The 18,364-nt window shown below is 46.7% G+C and overlaps 1 long non-coding RNA gene across 1 annotated transcript; it reads right to left on the bottom strand.

Moving 5' to 3' along the window:
- Window positions 1-5,094: 5,094 nt before the first annotated feature.
- On the bottom strand, window positions 5,095-18,353 carry LOC143933422 (uncharacterized). Its single transcript, XR_013263090.1, has 2 exons — window positions 7,155-18,353; window positions 5,095-7,056 (listed from the first exon to the last, which is right to left on the bottom strand). It is a non-coding gene; the product is annotated as an uncharacterized LOC143933422 (long non-coding RNA).
- Window positions 18,354-18,364: the final 11 nt, after the last annotated feature.

Raw genomic sequence — 18,364 nt, 5'->3', positions numbered from 1 at the left:
TACCAGCCAGGAGTACCCGCCAACAGTACCAGCCAGAAGTACCTGCCAACAGTACCGGCCAACATTACGCACCAACGGTACCAGCCAGCAGTACCCACCAACAGTACCAGCCAGCAATACCCACCAACAGTACCAGCAAACATTACCCACCAACAGTACCAGCCAGAAGTACCTGCCAACAGTACCAGCAAACATTACCCACCAACAGTACCAGCCAGCAGTAACCACCAACAGTACCCATCAACATTACCCACCAACAGTGCCCACCAGATGGAATTAGAGGGCCATAGAGTAGAGTGGGCTGTGTCTGCTCTGCATATGCAGGATGGACACGGACCTGTCATCCGCCCGCTCCGCTCATTGTGCCCCGCAGCCGGTTTCCAAGTCGCTAAAGTGGCCTTCGCTCTTCAAAACTTGGGCACCCCTGGTACAGGGCATGGCCAGCTTCAGATCTACCAAAAAACATGTAATATGAGGACAAACCTAGACAGTCAGTTTGTTTTGTATGGAGTCGGGCCCAGCCCTTCACAACATGGAATTGTACGGAGATTGTACAATCAGATTGCAATGCCGGCGGCAAGTTTAGGATTGGCGTTCGACCTCTTAGTAACGGAACAAACAGACCCCTAAGGTGAAGTATCGGGTATTAGCTGTAGCTCATAAATGGTCACACAATATTCCATCGGGGGAGGGGGACACACCTCCCAACTTTTAGCAAATGTATGTAGGCATAGGACACGCCCCCTACCACGCCCCCATAAAGGAGAATTATAAAAAAAAAGTTAAACCCACAAGGGCTTTTTTTTATTTTATCTTATTTTTTACCACTACTATTCTTTTATGCTGGCTGTTGGAATTTACAAATGCAGCAATTTAGAAATTGGATGAAATGTTTATCACTGGGAAATCATTTTTGAAAGATAAAAAGTGCATTTTATACAACTATAGAGATCAGACCGGGGGAAAGAGGGACGGGGGAAAGAGGGATGGGGGGAAAGAGGGATGGGGGGAAACAGGGATGGAGGAAAGAGGGACGGGGGAAAGAGGGACAGATGAAAGAGGGACAGATGAAAGAGGGACTGGGGAAAGAGGGACGGGGGAAAGAGGGACGGAGGAAAGAGGGACGGGGGAAAGAGGGACGGGGAAAGAGGGACGGGGGAAAGAGGGATGGGGGGAAACAGGGATGGAGGAAAGAGGGACGGGGGAAAGAGGGACAGATGAAAGAGGGACAGATGAAAGAGGGACTGGGGAAAGAGGGACGGGGGAAAGAGGGACGGAGGAAAGAGGGACGGGGGAAAGAGGGACGGGGAAAGAGGGACGGGGGAAAGAGGGACGGGGGAAAGAGGGACGGAGGAAAGAGGGACGGGGGAAAGAGGGACGGGGGAAAGAGGGACAGATGAAAGAGGGACAGATGAAAGAGGGACTGGGGAAAGAGGGACGGGGGAAAGAGGGACGGAGGAAAGAGGGACGGGGGAAAGAGGGACGGGGAAAGAGGGACGGGGGAAAGAGGGACGGGGGAAAGAGGGACGGGGGAAAGAGGGACGGGGGAAAGAGGGACGGAGGAAAGAGGGACGGGGGAAAGAGGGACGGGGGAAAGAGGGACGGAGGAAAGAGGGACGGGGGAAAGAGGGACGGGGGAAAGAGGGACGGGGGAAAGAGGGACGGGGGGAAACAGGGATGGGGGAAAGAGGGACGGGGGAAAGAGGGACGGGGGAAAGAGGGACGGAGGAAAGAGGGACGGGGGAAAGAGGGACGGGGGAAAGAGGGACGGGGGGAAACAGGGATGGGGGAAAGAGGGACGGGGGAAAGAGGGACGGGGGAAAGAGGGACGGGGGAAAGAGGGACAGAGGAAACAGGGACGGGGGAAAGAGGTACAGAGGAAAGAGGGACGGGGGAAAGAGGGACGGGGGAAAGAGGGACGGGGGAAAGAGGGACAGAGGAAAGAGGGATGGGGGGAAAGAGGGATGGGGGGAAACAGGGATGGAGGAAAGAGGGACGGGGGAAAGAGGGACAGATGAAAGAGGGACAGATGAAAGAGGGACTGGGGAAAGAGGGACGGGGGAAAGAGGGACGGAGGAAAGAGGGACGGGGGAAAGAGGGACGGGGAAAGAGGGACGGGGGAAAGAGGGATGGGGGGAAACAGGGATGGAGGAAAGAGGGACGGGGGAAAGAGGGACAGATGAAAGAGGGACAGATGAAAGAGGGACTGGGGAAAGAGGGACGGGGGAAAGAGGGACGGAGGAAAGAGGGACGGGGGAAAGAGGGACGGGGAAAGAGGGACGGGGGAAAGAGGGACGGGGGAAAGAGGGACGGAGGAAAGAGGGACGGGGGAAAGAGGGACGGGGGAAAGAGGGACAGATGAAAGAGGGACAGATGAAAGAGGGACTGGGGAAAGAGGGACGGGGGAAAGAGGGACGGAGGAAAGAGGGACGGGGGAAAGAGGGACGGGGAAAGAGGGACGGGGGAAAGAGGGACGGGGGAAAGAGGGACGGGGGAAAGAGGGACGGGGGAAAGAGGGACGGAGGAAAGAGGGACGGGGGAAAGAGGGACGGGGGAAAGAGGGACGGAGGAAAGAGGGACGGGGGAAAGAGGGACGGGGGAAAGAGGGACGGGGGAAAGAGGGACGGGGGGAAAGAGGGATGGGGGAAAGAGGGACGGGGGAAAGAGGGACGGGGGAAAGAGGGACGGAGGAAAGAGGGACGGGGGAAAGAGGGACGGGGGAAAGAGGGACGGGGGGAAACAGGGATGGGGGAAAGAGGGACGGGGGAAAGAGGGACGGGGGAAAGAGGGACAGAGGAAACAGGGACGGGGGAAAGAGGTACAGAGGAAAGAGGGACGGGGGAAAGAGGGACGGGGGAAAGAGGGACGGGGGAAAGAGGGACAGAGGAAACAGGGACGGGGGAAAGAGGTACAGAGGAAAGAGGGACGGGGGAAAGAGGGACAGGGGAAAGAGGGATGGAGGAAACAGGGACGGAGGAAAGAGGGACAGAGGGACAATGCTCCAAACCGGGGACAGTCTCTCCAAACCAGGGAGAGGTGGGAGCTATGGGAGGGGGACAGTGACCGGCATGCTGTTGATGTGTATCTTACACCATAGGGATCCATTCGTTCTATCATTGAGCATCACGCAACCCCAGGTGTAATGTGACACTGCCAGAGCTACCGACAGGAGAGGGCTGCAGACACAGGTGCCGGTCACATGGCTTTCATAGTTCATCCAGCTGATTGGCTGTCCCTGGCTTCATGAATTTCAAGGATCTGGAAGAAGTGTGACGTCACACTTGTTCCGGGTCGGTGATCATAAAGTGTACTGAAACTAGAGAGAGCCAGGCAGCTGGCATTTTCAGATGGAAACCAATAAACGGATTTCCTCTACGACCATTTTTTTTAAAGACTCTTCTGTAGCTTTTCTTAAAGGGTGGTGAGGGCAGAATAATGGAAACCCAATAAAAAAAAAAAAAAAAAGTAACTATACAGAACTATATGGAACTATAGGGAACTATATGGAACTATTTGTATCTATATGGAACTATACAGAACTATTCTTACTATATCAAACTATATGGAACTATTCTTACTATACAGAACTATTCCTAACTACATGGAACTATTCTTAGCTATATGGAAATATACAGAACTATTATTAGCTATATGGAACTATACAGAACTATATAGAACTATTCTTAGCTATATGGAACTATTCTTAAATATACGGAACTATACAGAACTATTCTTAGCTATATTACACTATTCTTAACTATAGGGAACTACATGGAACTATTCTTAGCTATAAAGAACTATACGGAACTATATAGAACTATTCTTAGATATATGGAACTATTCTTAACTATACGGAACTACATGGAACTATACAGAACTATTCTTCGCTATATGGAACTATACAGAACTATATGGAACTATTCTTAGCTATACGGAACTATATGTAACTATACAGAATTATATGTATTATACGGCACTATACGTAACATTACACAGGGAGGCGGAGCCTCAGCAACAAAAAGAAAAAAGACGCAGACCAGTCAACAGTATCAACAATTTATTGCAATAAAAACAGCAGTAGAATATGATTTGATATTTATTTTCAAGTGCCTCATACCCCTCCCCCACCCCATTCCCTCCCCACCCCATTCCCTCCCCCTCTCCCCATACAGTTACATATTTTAACCCCTTTGACGGCACAGGTCGCGCCGCAAACACGTTTCAAGAGGTACAGAAAAAAATAAAATAAAATAAAAAGCGTTAAATATAAACGTCTGAGCTCAGTTCTTGCCACTTTCAGCCCTGCAATACCTCCCTGCTTCCTCATGGCGCTAAAAAGATGGCGGAAGAAGCCAACGCCATGACCGCAATCTCCGACATAAGGTCAGGCTGTAATAAATATAAAATTCGAGAACCTTCGCTCGACCTAGCGGTAGCTTTTGTCAGAGGAAAGGCCGGAGGGGTTCCTTATTTTTTTTGGGGGGGGGGTCAGTGATCCTTTCTATCGTAAAATGCGTTTACAGGATGCAGTCAAGAAATGCGCAGTTAATGGATGCGGTAATGGAAGACGGAGGATGGGGGACGCACATGAGGTAAGAAAAAAAAAAAAAAGCAGCTGATCTGTAAGAGGAGACTCTAAGTGCAATAACCCCGGACCCCTCCCCCCCTCCTCCTCCCCGCGGCGACTCAGAGACGTATAGACGGAGATCGTTTTACCAAAAGGGCTTTTCCGAACGGGATTCCTGCGGCTTAGAGGGAAGCTACAGATGAAATCGATCCGGCCCTAAAAATAAACCACCTCGTCTTCTACCAAGGAGCGAAGACATCTAAATATTGTCTTCACCGAATGCTGGAGTCACTTTACAGTCCGCCGAGTCTTAGCTTACATCCACCTCTTTGTGCGTAAGACGCGGCAACCGAATAACGGCACGTGGCTCTGCTAATTCAACACTTTACTGCCCAATCAAAAAAAAAAAAAACAAGATGGCGGAAATTTCGGTGAAGTATATGTGGGAGGATTCAGAGAGGAGCGTGCAATCTGATCCTCGATGGCCCTGGCAGTTGTTAGTGGAGTGAAGACCAAAGATTAAAAAAAAAAAAACGATGTTTCCCTCACCAAGAGAATTTCCAAAATGGTGGAAGATGTTCCAATGTGACCCTTTCCATATGGCGCAAAACACTTCTTTTCCTGGTCTTCTATTGGGGAACTCAGGCAGCCATGTTTCAAATGGACTCTATACAATCCCTTCTAAGGTGCCATGTCACATTGAATGAGTGATTGATGCATGGCAACCATTGGATTTACCAAAACTATGTCAAGGCCTGCTTAAACATCCAATTGAATTTATATCCACCCCCCTCCCCCCCCCCACTAGAGGGCTATTAGTAGATCGAAAGGGGATAGGACAACCAGATTGTAAGGTGTCTGGCCATCTTCAGTCTATGACGAGAGAAGCCCAGGGTTGGAGTAATTTGTATCTAATGGATCGGATTGTGTCAGAGGGTCCACCAACTTAAACCACACCACACCACAAACTACACCTGAAAGGGGCACAGATGGCACCCCACAGCTAGAAATTGATGTTGTAAAAAAATAAAAAAAAAACACTTAGGCCACTGTGAATTTTCCTAATGATATCAAAGAGAAGGACCCATGGGGCAAGTATAGCCAGGCCTTTAATTCTATCGTTCTGCTTGAGCGATGAAGCGGCCTTCACACAAAGCTGACCGTTGTCTTGACAACTATGTCATCTTATCCATTTGATGGCAGCCATTTTGAATTCCTGTGGCTTGAACCACTTTCCCTCACAGCACACATTTCCATTTTTCTTGGTTGTCTCTTATACCCCCTGTTACATAGCAGCCATTTGGCTTCCCTATCACTTTGTATGCAGCAATGGCAGCCATAATGAACCCTGTCATGTGACCTCCAACAAATACTCCACCGAGAAGACGTTTTGGAATCCTGTTATGTGACGCCAATAAGCCCTCCACCAATACGTCACATTGAATTTCTGTTGTGTGGCCTCACTGAGTCCATCATCTAGCAACCATCATGGATTAATGTCAGGCAACTCCAGTAGGTTCTTCACGAAGAACCAATTTTGGATGCCAGTCATGAGACGCCATCTAGAAACCATCTTGAAATCCTTTTACATGACTCCACCAAGCCTATTTTCGATTCCTGTCATGGAACTTACCCGGCCCACCATCTAGAAACCATCTTGGAATATTGTTAGATGACTCCACTGAACCCTCCCCCAAGAAGCCATTTTGAAATCCTGTTGGGTGACCTTACTTTGTCCATCATCTAGAAACTATCTTGGAATCCTGTCAGATAATTGCGATAAGTCCTCCACCAAAAAGCCATTTTGGAATCCTGTTGCGTGACCTCACTTTGTCCACCATTAGAAACCATCTTGGAATCCTGTCAGGTGACTCCACTAAGCCCTCCACCAAGAAGCCATTTTGAAATCCCGTTGGGTGACCTCTCTTTGTCCACCATCTAGAAACTATCATGGAATCCTTTCAGGTGACTCAACTAAGCCCTCCACCAAGAAGCCATTTTCTGTTGGGTGATCTCACTGTGTTCACTATCTAGAAACCATCTTGGAATCATGTTAGGTAACTTTACCAAGCCCTCCACAAGAAGCCATTTGAATTCCTGCCAGGTGACCTCACTTCTCGCACATCCCTAGAAGCCATTCTAAAGTCCTGTGACCCCCCACTAAGCCATCTATGGTGCAGCCATGTAAACACATCAAGCTCTCCATGTAGAAAGCATCTTAAAAATCCTGTTAGATGACTCCACTGAGCCCCACCCCCCACCATGAATCCACTATAGATTCCAGTTATGTAACTTTACTGAGCCCACCATCTAGAAGCCATTTTGGAATCCTGTCAGGTGAATCCACTAAGTTCTCTACCAAGAAGCCATTTTGGAATCTTGTTGGATGACCCCACTATGTCCACCATCTATAGACCATCTTGGAATATTGTTAGACGACTCCACTGAACCCTCCCCCAAGAAGCCATTTTGAAATCCTGTTGGGTGACCTTACTTTGTCCATCATCTAGAAACTATCTTGGAATCCTGTCAGATGATTGCGATAAGTCCTCCACCAAAAAGCCATTTTGGAATCCTGTTGCGTGACCTCACTTTGTCCACCATTAGAAACCATCTTGGAATCCTGTCAGGTGACTCCACTAAGCCCTCCACCAAGAAGCCATTTTGAAATCTTGTTGGATGACCCCACTATGTCCACCATCTATAGACCATCTTGGAATCCTGTCAGGCGACTCCACTAAGCCCTCCACCAAGAAGCCATTTTGGAATCTTGTTGGATGACCCCACTATGTCCACCATCTATAGACCATCTTGGAATCCTGTCAGGTGACTCCTCTAAGCCCTCCACCAAGAAGCCATTTTGGATTCCTGCCAAGTGACCTCACTCCTTCCACCACTCTAGAAGCTGTTCTGAAGTTCTGTGACCTCACTAAGCCATCTATGAGGAAGCAATTTTGGATTCCTATCAAGTGAAACCCACTAAGCTCCTACCAGTTTACCTCATGGAGTTCAACACCTAGTAGCCATTTTGAGGCCTGACAGTCTCCCGAACAATCTAGCAGCCATTTTAAAATCTTGACAATCTACCTTACCGCACAGCAGCCATTGTGAAGCCCTGCCAGTCTACCTCAAAGAACCGACAAACCAGGCACCAATTTGCCACAGAAGCCATTTTGGAATCCCACCAACCTCTCCTCACCAATTATTGTCAGACTGCCTCATGGAAACCAACGTACGTCAGACATTCTGGAATACTACCAATCATCTGGGGCTCTACCACACGATGACCTGTCCTGTCTACGGCACGCAGCTCACTACACGGCAGCCATTTTGAATCCTATGTGTATAGAACATACTCCCATCACCATTCCCGTATGTATAAGTCCCATCAGACTCGCTGGAGGTTGTAGATAGACATCATGGCCGCCTTGCCTTGACATCATAATCTGCTCGCCCTTGCCTTAAAGCTATGGTAAGAACGCACCACTCAGCGATGTGTGGAAACATTGCAGTGGACTCCAAATTTCCAACACCCCCTTCCCACCCCCCTCTGATAATGTAAATTATATTCCAGCCTATGTGTCGTGACGCCTTTTTTTTCCCGATCAGCCGGAACAAAATCCTTACCCGCAAAATAGTAGCAAAAACCTGAGCCATGCAAAAAATAAAGACATATTCAGCGCTATTTAAAGTGTACCTGTGACCCAACGAAGGCCATTTTGCTCGCCGTGAGAAAGCAGCTTATTCATTTGCTAGGAACCAGTCAGATCCACCGGGGGGGGGAGGGGGGGAGCACAAGACGCTCAGTGCCTCGGCAATCGGGCCGACTTCCAGCAAAGGAATTGGCTCAGTTTCACAAAATGGTCGTCACCATGGCAACTGGTACAGGAGATTCCTTCCAGAACCGGCATCTTCGTGAACGCGGTATTACAGTCGTGTTAGCTTCGTGTTTACAATTTTTTTTTTTCTCTTTCCAACAAAATAAAACGTTAAATATGACATCGAGACCATCAAGGAAGAACGTAAAAGGGCACGGAGCGTAAACCGTTTTCCCCCCATCACCCACCGCCCAGATAATACACAGACAAGCGTCAGGAGACCGCCAATGAGCGTGACAAACGGAGACTTAAGAAGAATCAGACGGAAGCTGACACGGAGTAAAGGAAAATAATAGAGGGACTGGTATACCCTGCCACCTGGCCACAAGAGTTGTGCCACGGCATCTGCAGTCCACCCAATGGCAAGATCAGGGCCTTTTAAGGGTAACTCTACTTTGAATCGGATTTGATACCGTAACCTGGGCAGCATTTTTACACGGCATCAACTTTGTTCCTTTCCAGCCCATACAGGCTCTTGAAGCCTTGCACCTAAATTATGACATTCTGAGGTCCTCCCTGCTGCCACGCCTGCTGAATGTTGACCTCAAAAGGTGGCATATCGGATACCTAACGTGGCCCCCCGGGAGGAGAACTTTCACCTCGTGGGCCCACTTGCACTTCCAGAGCCTGCACAGGCCTAAGGGAACCCCCAAAAAATGATCCATTTTCACTGCCCGGCCATGCCTGACCAGGAAAAAAAGACCTGGGCTCAAGTCTTTAAAGCCAGGGGCTGTGTGACAGAGGAGCCCTTCACGGAGAGAGCGGCTGAAACAATCTGCCATCAGAGTATTGAGGCCTTTGTACCATCAATTCAGGTTCCTCCATTCAATCCTCTAAGCATCTCCAGACACCCCCAAACCAGGTGGTCTTCTCAGATCAGGGCTTAGACTGCACACGGCACCCCTATAAATGAAAGAGCCGAGGGCTGGAAGTTTTTACCAGAATGGCCTCTCTAAGAGCGCTCCCCTGAAGGACACCTTTGATAAGGCAAAGGGCACAATAATCTAATAATGATTGGAATTCACCCCTCGGGGAGATCTAAAAGGTGCATTCCGACGGGCCTCCTGGGATCTGTAGTGCTGCTGGGGGGGGTTATTTTAGAAACACTGTAGGAAAAAAAAAAAAAAGTACACTTCCCAGAATGCACAGGGAAGCGTGACACAAAACATATTCCACAACAACCGAACCGTCCTGGATCCGGGTGACTTGCTGAGCAAGCAGCAACAAAGACAAGTTCCTATAGAAGTTTGGCACTCGTGGAAGAACTTCGTTCACCTCCTAGGCCGCCATATTATTTGTAACCCCTTCAATACCAAAGCATTACCCCCCCCCCCCTTCCCTTCCCCTAACGCGGCCGGCAAAACCGTACAACCGCCAAGCGAAACTCAACAAGCATCAATGTCCAAGGAGGGGGAGGGGCCCCATTAGCCCTTGTACACACGGTCGGAGATTCCGACGGAATGTGTCCTATCGGACCGTTTTTGTCGGATATTCCGACTGTGTGTGGTCTCCATCGGACTGTTTCCGTCGGAATATCCGACGGACCAACTTTTCCAACTTGCCGGTAAAACTTTTCCGACAAAATGCTCCGATCGGACATACTCCAATCATGTGTAGCCTACTCCGACGGACAAAGTGCCACGCATGCTCAGATCAAATTCTTACACCAAAGCTATTGGCTACTAGCCTGTACGTAGTCCCGTCCTAACGAAATAACGTCATCACGTTCTGAACGATCGGATTTTCCGTCAACTTAGTCCGACCGTGTGTATGCAACATCATTTCCGGACCTCTTCCGGAATTACTCCGACGGATTTGGTTGTCGGAATCTCCGACCCGTGTGTGTACAAGGGCTTAGACTGATCGTTCGGCCTAAGCTTGCGACGGGGTCATCCCACCACCTCCACATTAAGGAAGCTACACAGTTACACATGCCACAAAAAAGAATAATAAAGTAAAAAAAAAAAAAAAAAAAAAAAAATATTCATAACAAAAACACAAATTCTCTGCCACAGGAAACCGGAAAAAAAAAAAAAGCAGAAATACAACAAATTCTTCTTTTAAAAAAATACAAATCGTAATTCTTTCTCCTTTTATAGTACCTTAAATTTTCATATATATATATTTCTTTTTAAATAACAAAAACAAATAAGAGGAACACGCGATATTGCACGGCTAAAAATAGTTTTTTTTGTTTGTTTTTTTTTTGTTTTTTTTCCATTCGTCAAAAGAATGTTACATGTCAAAACAGTTCTTGCATGCAAAGGTGCACAGTATTCCACATATATATCTATATATATGTATATTTTTTGCAAGGTTAAATCATGTAAACAGTATATGAAGCAGAGCGAGCGGAAGCAGACGCTCTGTCAGGAATTCAGATATATGTTCAACAAAAAAAAAAAAATTTTTTTTTTTTTTTTTACTTTCCCAAAGTAAACTTGTTACCATTTTCAAGGCTCTTTATTCACCGGAAAAACTTGTTGGCATCAAAAGTTTACAATAAACCGTCCAGCGAAAAAAAAAAAGAATTGGTGACGAGTATACTTTTACCCAGAGGTGAGTGAATAGAACCGCGCCGGCCGCCGAAATCGCCACATTTGCAAAAAAAAAAAAATAGTATCACCTTATCTAGCTAGATTCACAGTATTTTTTTTAAATCTCTTGATGCCCACGTAACGCACATGTGTGGCAGTGATAAGGGCAAGCTTTAACGCCCCACACTCCACTCAGATGTATGTACGGGCGGCGGAGGTTTCCTGTGCTGAGAACGCGTTCACTGCGCACGCTCAGACCAGACAACGAGCTGTCAAGGACAGCACCTGGTGTCCGCGGGACCAGCTCCCAGTCACGTGGCCAAGGTGACAGCCAATCAAAATGGCCACATGACTAGTCAGACCATTCCACCCCCCTGGGTGTAATAGCCCAGAAAACAGGACGCCGGTTTGGATGGCAAGGTGTTAACTAGACCAAACTTTTCCCCCTACACGTTGCGGCCTGCTCACATTCTTTGGATGGGAAGGTGTTAACCTAACTAGACCAATCTTTCCCCCTACGCGTTGCGGCCTGCTCACGTTCTTTGGGTGGGAAGGTGTTAACCTAACTAGACCAATATTTTCCCCCTACACGTTGCGGTCTGCTCATGTTCTTTGGGTGGGAAGGTTTTAACCTAAATAGACCAATCTTTTCTCCCTACATGTTGCGGCCTGCTCACGTTCTTTGTGTGGGAAGGTGTTAACCTAACTAGTCCAATCTTCCCCCCCCCCCCTACACATTGTGGCCTGCTCATATTCTTTGGGTGGGAAGGTGTTAACCTAACTAGACCAATCTTCCCCCTACGCATTGCGGTCTGCTCATGTTCTTTGGGTGGGAAGGTGTTAACCTAACTAGACCAATCTTTCCCCCTACAAGTTGCGGCCTGCTCACGTTCTTTGGGTGGGAAGGTGTTAACCTAACTAGTCCAATCTCTCCCCCCCTACACATTGCAGCCTGCTCACGTTCTTTGGGTGGGAAGGTGTTAACCTAACTAGACCAATCTTTCCCCCCTACACATTGTGGCCTGCTCACGTTCTTTGGGTGGGAAGGTGTTAACCTAACTAGACCAATCTTTCCCCCCTGCGCGTTGCGGCCTGCTCACGTTCTTTGGGTTGGAAGGTGTTAACCTAGCTAGACCAATCTTTCCCCCCCTACGCATTGCGGCCTGCTCATGTTCTTTGTGTGGGAAGGTTTTAACCTAACTAGACCAATCTTTTCCCCCTACACATTGTGGCCTGCTCACGTTCTTTGGGTGGGAAGGTGTTAACTAGACCAAACTTTTCCCCCTACACATTGCGGCCTGCTCACATTCTTTGGATGGGAAGGTGTTAACCTAACTAGACCAATATTTCCCCCTACGCGTTGCGGCCTGCTCACGTTCTTTGGGTTGGAAGGTGTTAACCTAACTAGACCAATATTTTCCCCCTACACGTTGCGGTCTGCTCATGTTCTTTGGGTGGGAAGGTTTTAACCTAAATAGACCAATCTTTTCTCCCTACATGTTGCGGCCTGCTCACGTTCTTTGGGTGGGAAGGTGTTAACCTAACTAGTCCAATGTTTCCCCCCCCCTACACATTGTGGCCTGCTCATATTCTTTGGGTGGGAAGGTGTTAACCTAACTAGACCAATCTTCCCCCTACGCGTTGCGGTCTGCTCATGTTCTTTGGGTGGGAAGGTGTTAACCTAACTAGACCAATCTTTTCCCCCTACAAGTTGCGGCCTGCTCATGTTCTTTGGGTGGGAAGGTGTTAACCTAACTAGTCCAATCTCTCCCCCCCTACACATTGCAGCCTGCTCACGTTCTTTGGGTGGGAAGGTGTTAACCTAACTAGACCAATCTTTCCCCCCTACACATTGTGGCCTGCTCACGTTCTTTGGGTGGGAAGGTGTTAACCTAACTAGACCAATCTTTCCTCCCTACGTGTTGCGGCCTGCTCACGTTCTTTGTGTGGGAAGGTTTTAACCTAACTAGACCAATCTTTTCCCCCTACACATTGCGGCCTGCTCACGTTCTTTGGGTGGGAAGGTGTTAACCTAACTAGACCAATCTTTCCCCCCTGCGCGTTGCGGCCTGCTCACGTTCTTTGGGTTGGAAGGTGTTAACCTAGCTAGACCAATCTTTCCCCCCCTACGCATTGCGGCCTGCTCACGTTCTTTGGGTGGGAAGGTGTTAACCTAACTAGAACAATCTTTCCCCCCTACGCATTGCGGCCTGCTCACGTTCTTTGGGTGGGAAGGTGTTAACCTAACTAGACCAATCTTTTCTCCCTACGTGTTGCGGCCTGCTCACATTCGCTCACCTCTGGCTTTAAGCAGCAGTCAAGATTTTTCACTCTTTAAATAATTGTCGTGCTGTATAGTACTGTGATAAGGGGGAGCCCCAAAACTATGATCTATAGGCGAAAGACATGTTGATCTAATAATCAAAATGACTTTCCTTCACTCTGTCAGGAAGCGCCCAATGGAACTTCCAGAGCCTGCGCAGCCCTTAGGGAAGAGTAACACAAAAAAATTACGAAAGCCGACTGTTTTCACTGGCCAGCCAGGCCATATCAAGCTGACCAGAGAGGTGCAAAAAAGGCTGAGGCCCGTCTTTTTTTTTTTTTTAGAAGGCCAGAGGCTGTGTGACAGCTCAGCCCTTCTCTGAGATCTTCCGAAACAATTAGAGTGAAAGGTTTGCGCAATTGATTTAGATTCCTGTGAGCATCTCCAGAAGAATCTCCCCTGAGACCCCCAACCATCTCAGCACAGGTGATCTCAGATCAGGGCTCAGGCCGCACACAGCACCTCTATTAGTTAACGAGCTAAGGGCTGTAAGTTAACAAACAGCCTCTCTTTGTAATCGGGAAGAGCGCTCCCCTCAAGGTCAACTTAGATAAGGCAAAGAGCTCAATCATCCATAATGATAGGAATTGATCCTTCTATCCTAGTACTCTTTCACGGTTCTGTAGATCTTGCCTGCTCTTTACTAATGTGATGAAGGAGCTGTGGAACCATTTTACACTCCTGAAAGGCTCCGGCCTTTAGATTTTTTTGAACAAGCCTAAAACTAGATCCACAGCGCAAAAGGAACTGCCTATGGCTTAAGTCAAAGACGCCCAAGATTGGAACATGTCCTACAAGCCATCACTGGCCATGATGGATGGAAATCACAAGGCTACGTAGCAAGTTATTCCATGCAAGCAGTCAGGGAAAGCATCTGGCCAATGTGTTGGCTATCATACCAAGAAGTTGCAATCATAGCAATGAGAGCCAGTTTCAATCTGACCTTCTCAAGATCTAGCCTGCTCTGTACTAAGGTGGCAAACAAGCTGTGGAACTATTTTAGGCTCACAAAGGGCTCTAGGCCTTTAGATTTTTGGACAAGATTAAAATTAGATACACAGCGCAAAAGGAATGGCCTATGGCTTAGTCAAACAGGCCTGAGACTTGGAACATGTCCTACAAATCATTGTTGGCCATGATGGCTACCACAGCAAAAAGTTGCAATCATAGCAATGAGAGCAAGTACAATCTGACCTTCTTGGCCACCTTGACTTGACCAGAGCTGGACATTAACTGCCATCATTAAAAAAAAAAAAATGTACATATACATTTGTGAGCTATTTGTCCTTCAGCTAGTTCAACAGCTTTTCAACCGAAACCCCGACATGCTCAATCTCAACTGGCCATGACAGATGGGAACCACAGGCCATGTACCAAGCTATTCCATGCAGACAGTCAAGGACAAGATCTGGCCAAAGTGTTGGCTACCATAGCAAAATGCTGCAATCATAACAATGAGAGCAATTGCAATCTGACCTTCTTGGCCTTCTTGACTTGACCAATGCTGGACATTAACTGGTATAATTATTATTATTTTTTTAAGTTGACATATACATTTGTGAGCTATTTGTCCTTCGATTAGCTCAATCTCAACTGGCCATGACAGATGGCAACCATCTGACTAAACATACAAAGCTAATATTCCCGGACAAGGTCTAGTCAAAGTGTTGGCGATCATACCAAGAAGTTGCAATCATAGCAATGAGAGCCAATTTCAATCTGACCTTCTTTAGATCTAGCCTGCTCTTTCCTAAGGTGACAACCAAGCCGTGGAACTATTTTAGGCTCACAAAAGGCTCTAGGCCTTTAGATTTTTGGACAAGATTAAAATTAGCTACACAGCGCAAAAGGAGCGGCTTATGGCTTAGTCAAACTGGCCTGAGATTTGGAACATGTCCAAAAACCATCGCTGGCCACGACAAGTTAACAAACAGCCTCTCTATGTAATCGGGAAGAGCGCTCCCCTCAAGGTCAACTTAGATAAGGCAAAGAGCTCAATCATCCATAATGATAGGAATTGATCCTTCTATCCTAGTACTCTTTCACGGTTCTGTAGATCTTGCCTGCTCTTTACTAATGTGATGAAGGAGCTGTGGAACCATTTTAGACTCCTGAAAGGCTCCGGCGTTTAGATTTTTTGAAAAAGCCTAAAGCTAGATCCACAGCGCAAAAGGAACTGCCTATGGCTTAAGTCAAAGAGGCCCAAGATTGGAACATGTCCTACAAGCCATCACTGGCCATGATGGATGGAAATCACAAGGCTACATAGCAAGTTATTCCATGCAAGCAGTCAGGGAAAGCATCTGGCCAATGTGTTGGCTATCATACCAAGAAGTTGCAATCATAGCAATGAGAGCCAATTTCAATCTGACCTTCTTTAGATCTAGCCTGCTCTTTCCTAAGGTGACAACCAAGCTGTGGAACTATTTTAGGCTCACAAAAAGCTCTAGGCCTTTAGATTTTTGGACAAGATTAAAATTAGATACACAGCGCAAAAGGAGCGGCTTATGGCTTAGTCAAACTGGCTTGAGACTTGGAACATGTCCTACAAATCATTGTTGGCCATGACGACTACCATAGCAAAAAGTTGCAATCATAGCAACGAAAGCAAGTACAATCTGACCTTCTTGGCCTTCTTGACTTGACCAATGCTGGACATTAACTGGTATAATTTTTTTTTTTTTTTAAGTTGACATATACATTTGTGAGCTATTTGTCCTTCGCTTAGCTCAATCTCAACTGGCCATGACAGATGGCAACCATCTGACTAAACATACAAAGCTAATATTCCCGGACAAGGTCTGGCCAAAGTGTTGGAGATCATACCAAGAAGTTGCAATCATAGCAATGACAGCCAATCTGACCTTCTTGAGATCTAGCCTGCTCTTTCCTAAGGTGACAACCAAGCTGTGGAACTATTTTAGGCTCACAAATGGCTTTAGGCCTTTAGATTTTCGGACAAGATTAAAATTAGATACACAGCACAAAAGGAGCGGCCTATGGCTTAATCAAACTGGCTTGAGACTTGGAACATGTCCTACAAATCATTGTTGGCCATGACGGCTACCATAGCAAAAAGTTGCAATCATAGCAACGAGAGCAAGTACAATCTGACCTTCTTGGCCACCTTGACTTGACCAGAGCTGGACATTAACTGGCATTATTTAAAAAAAAAAAAAAAAAATGTACATATACATTTGTGAGCTATTTGTCCTTCAAGGTCTGGCCAAAGTGTTGGAGATCATACCAAGAAGTTGCAATCATAGCAATGACAGCCAATCTGACCTTCTTGAGATTTAGCCTGCTCTTTCCTAAGGTGACAACCAAGCTGTGGAACTATTTTAGGCTCATAAAAGGCTCTAGGCCTTTAGATTTTAAAATTAGATACACAGCACAAAAGGAGCGGCCTATGGCTTAGTCAAACAGGCCTGAGACTTGGAACATGTCCAAAAACCATCGCTGGCCACGACAGCTACCATAGCACAAAGTTTCTTTAATCTGAACCATCGCTGGCCATGACAAGTTAACAAACAGCCTCTCTATGTAATCGGGAAGAGCGCTCCCCTCAAGGTCAACTTAGATAAGGCAAAGAGCTCAATCATCCATAATGATAGGAATTGATCCTTCTATCCTAGTACTCTTTCACGGTTCTGTAGATCTTGCCTGCTCTTTACTAATGTGATGAAGGAGCTGTGGAACCATTTTAGACTCCTGAAAGGCTCCGGCCTTTAGATTTTTTTGAACAAGCCTAAAACTAGATCCACAGCGCAAAAGGAACTGCCTATGGCTTAAGTCAAACAGGCCCAAGACTTGGAACATGTCCTACAAGCCATCACTGGCCATGATGGATGGAAATCACAAGGCTATGTAGCAAGCTATTCCATGCAAGCAGTCAGGGAAAGCATCTGGCCAATGTGTTGGCTACCATACCAAAAAGTTGCAATCATAGCATGGTATGATAGCCAATTAGCATATCATGGTATGATAGCCAATTTCAATCTGACCTTCTTAAGATCCAGCCTGCTCTTTACTAAGGTGGCAAACAAGCCTTGGGACCATTTTAGGCTCACAAAAGGGTTTTGGCCTTTAGATTTTTGGACAAGCTTAAAACCAGATGCACAGCACGAAAAAAAAAAAAAGGAAAGGTCTGTGGCTCGGTCAAACCGGCCCCGAGACTTGGAACATGTCCTACAAATCATCGTTGGACATGATGGCTACCACAGCAAAAAAATTGCAATTCTAGCAATGTGAGCTAACTCCAGCCTGACTTCCTTGGCCTTCTTGACTTGACCAGTGATGGACATTAACTGGTATAATCTTTTTTTAAAAAAATAAATAAAAATAAAAACTTTTGCACATACATTTGTGAGCTATTTGTCTTTCAACTGGTTCAACAGCTTTCCAACTGAAACCCCTGACATGCTCAATCTCAACTGGAAGACCTTAAGTTAAACCAAATTTGCTTTACTTTGTACAAAATAAGGAAAAAAAAAAATATTCTCAACGTTTCGTAAACAAAAAGTTTTGTAGCACCCGCCAACCCCTCGTTTTAAATAAAAAAAAAAAAAGACCTAAACTTTTTTTTTGTATTTCAAAAGTGCACATGTACAGCTGCCGTAGAGAAGGCTCGTTACTGCTGGGGGTGGTCAGAGGTAAAAGGGGGGGAAAGGAGGATAAGCTTTTAGGAAGATCATGAACTTTGGGAATTATCTCACGGTATCATGCAGCACGACTGAGTACCAACTGGTAACTCCAAAGTCTTCAAGCACTGAGAAAAAAATAAATAAAAAAATTAACACAATGGTTTTTATCCAAGAAAAAAAAAAAAAGCGGGCACATTTGTCAGTAGATATGGAATCTGCGATGCCTGGCAATGTGCCCTTTTTTTTTTTTGGACAGAGGACCCTTCAGTTCATTGCGCCCCGGCAAAAAAAAATTGCGCAATCTGGCTACGGCAGGGTCCCGGGTCGGTGTCCGCGTTGGCAAATCTCCTTCGGACGTAAGAATAAAAGAAGACGGTTGTCCCCCCAAAGTCTCTTTATGAGCAACCTCCCCTCCC

Source organism: Lithobates pipiens, unplaced genomic scaffold (assembly GCF_037356315.1).
Source record: "Lithobates pipiens isolate NorthernLeopardFrog02 unplaced genomic scaffold, aLitPip1_a1.2 Scaffold_27, whole genome shotgun sequence".
In the NCBI taxonomy this organism is placed as follows: domain Eukaryota; kingdom Metazoa; phylum Chordata; class Amphibia; order Anura; family Ranidae; genus Lithobates; species Lithobates pipiens.
The sequence above is the reverse complement of the archived record's forward strand: the minus strand, read 5'-3'. Positions and strand labels throughout refer to the sequence as shown.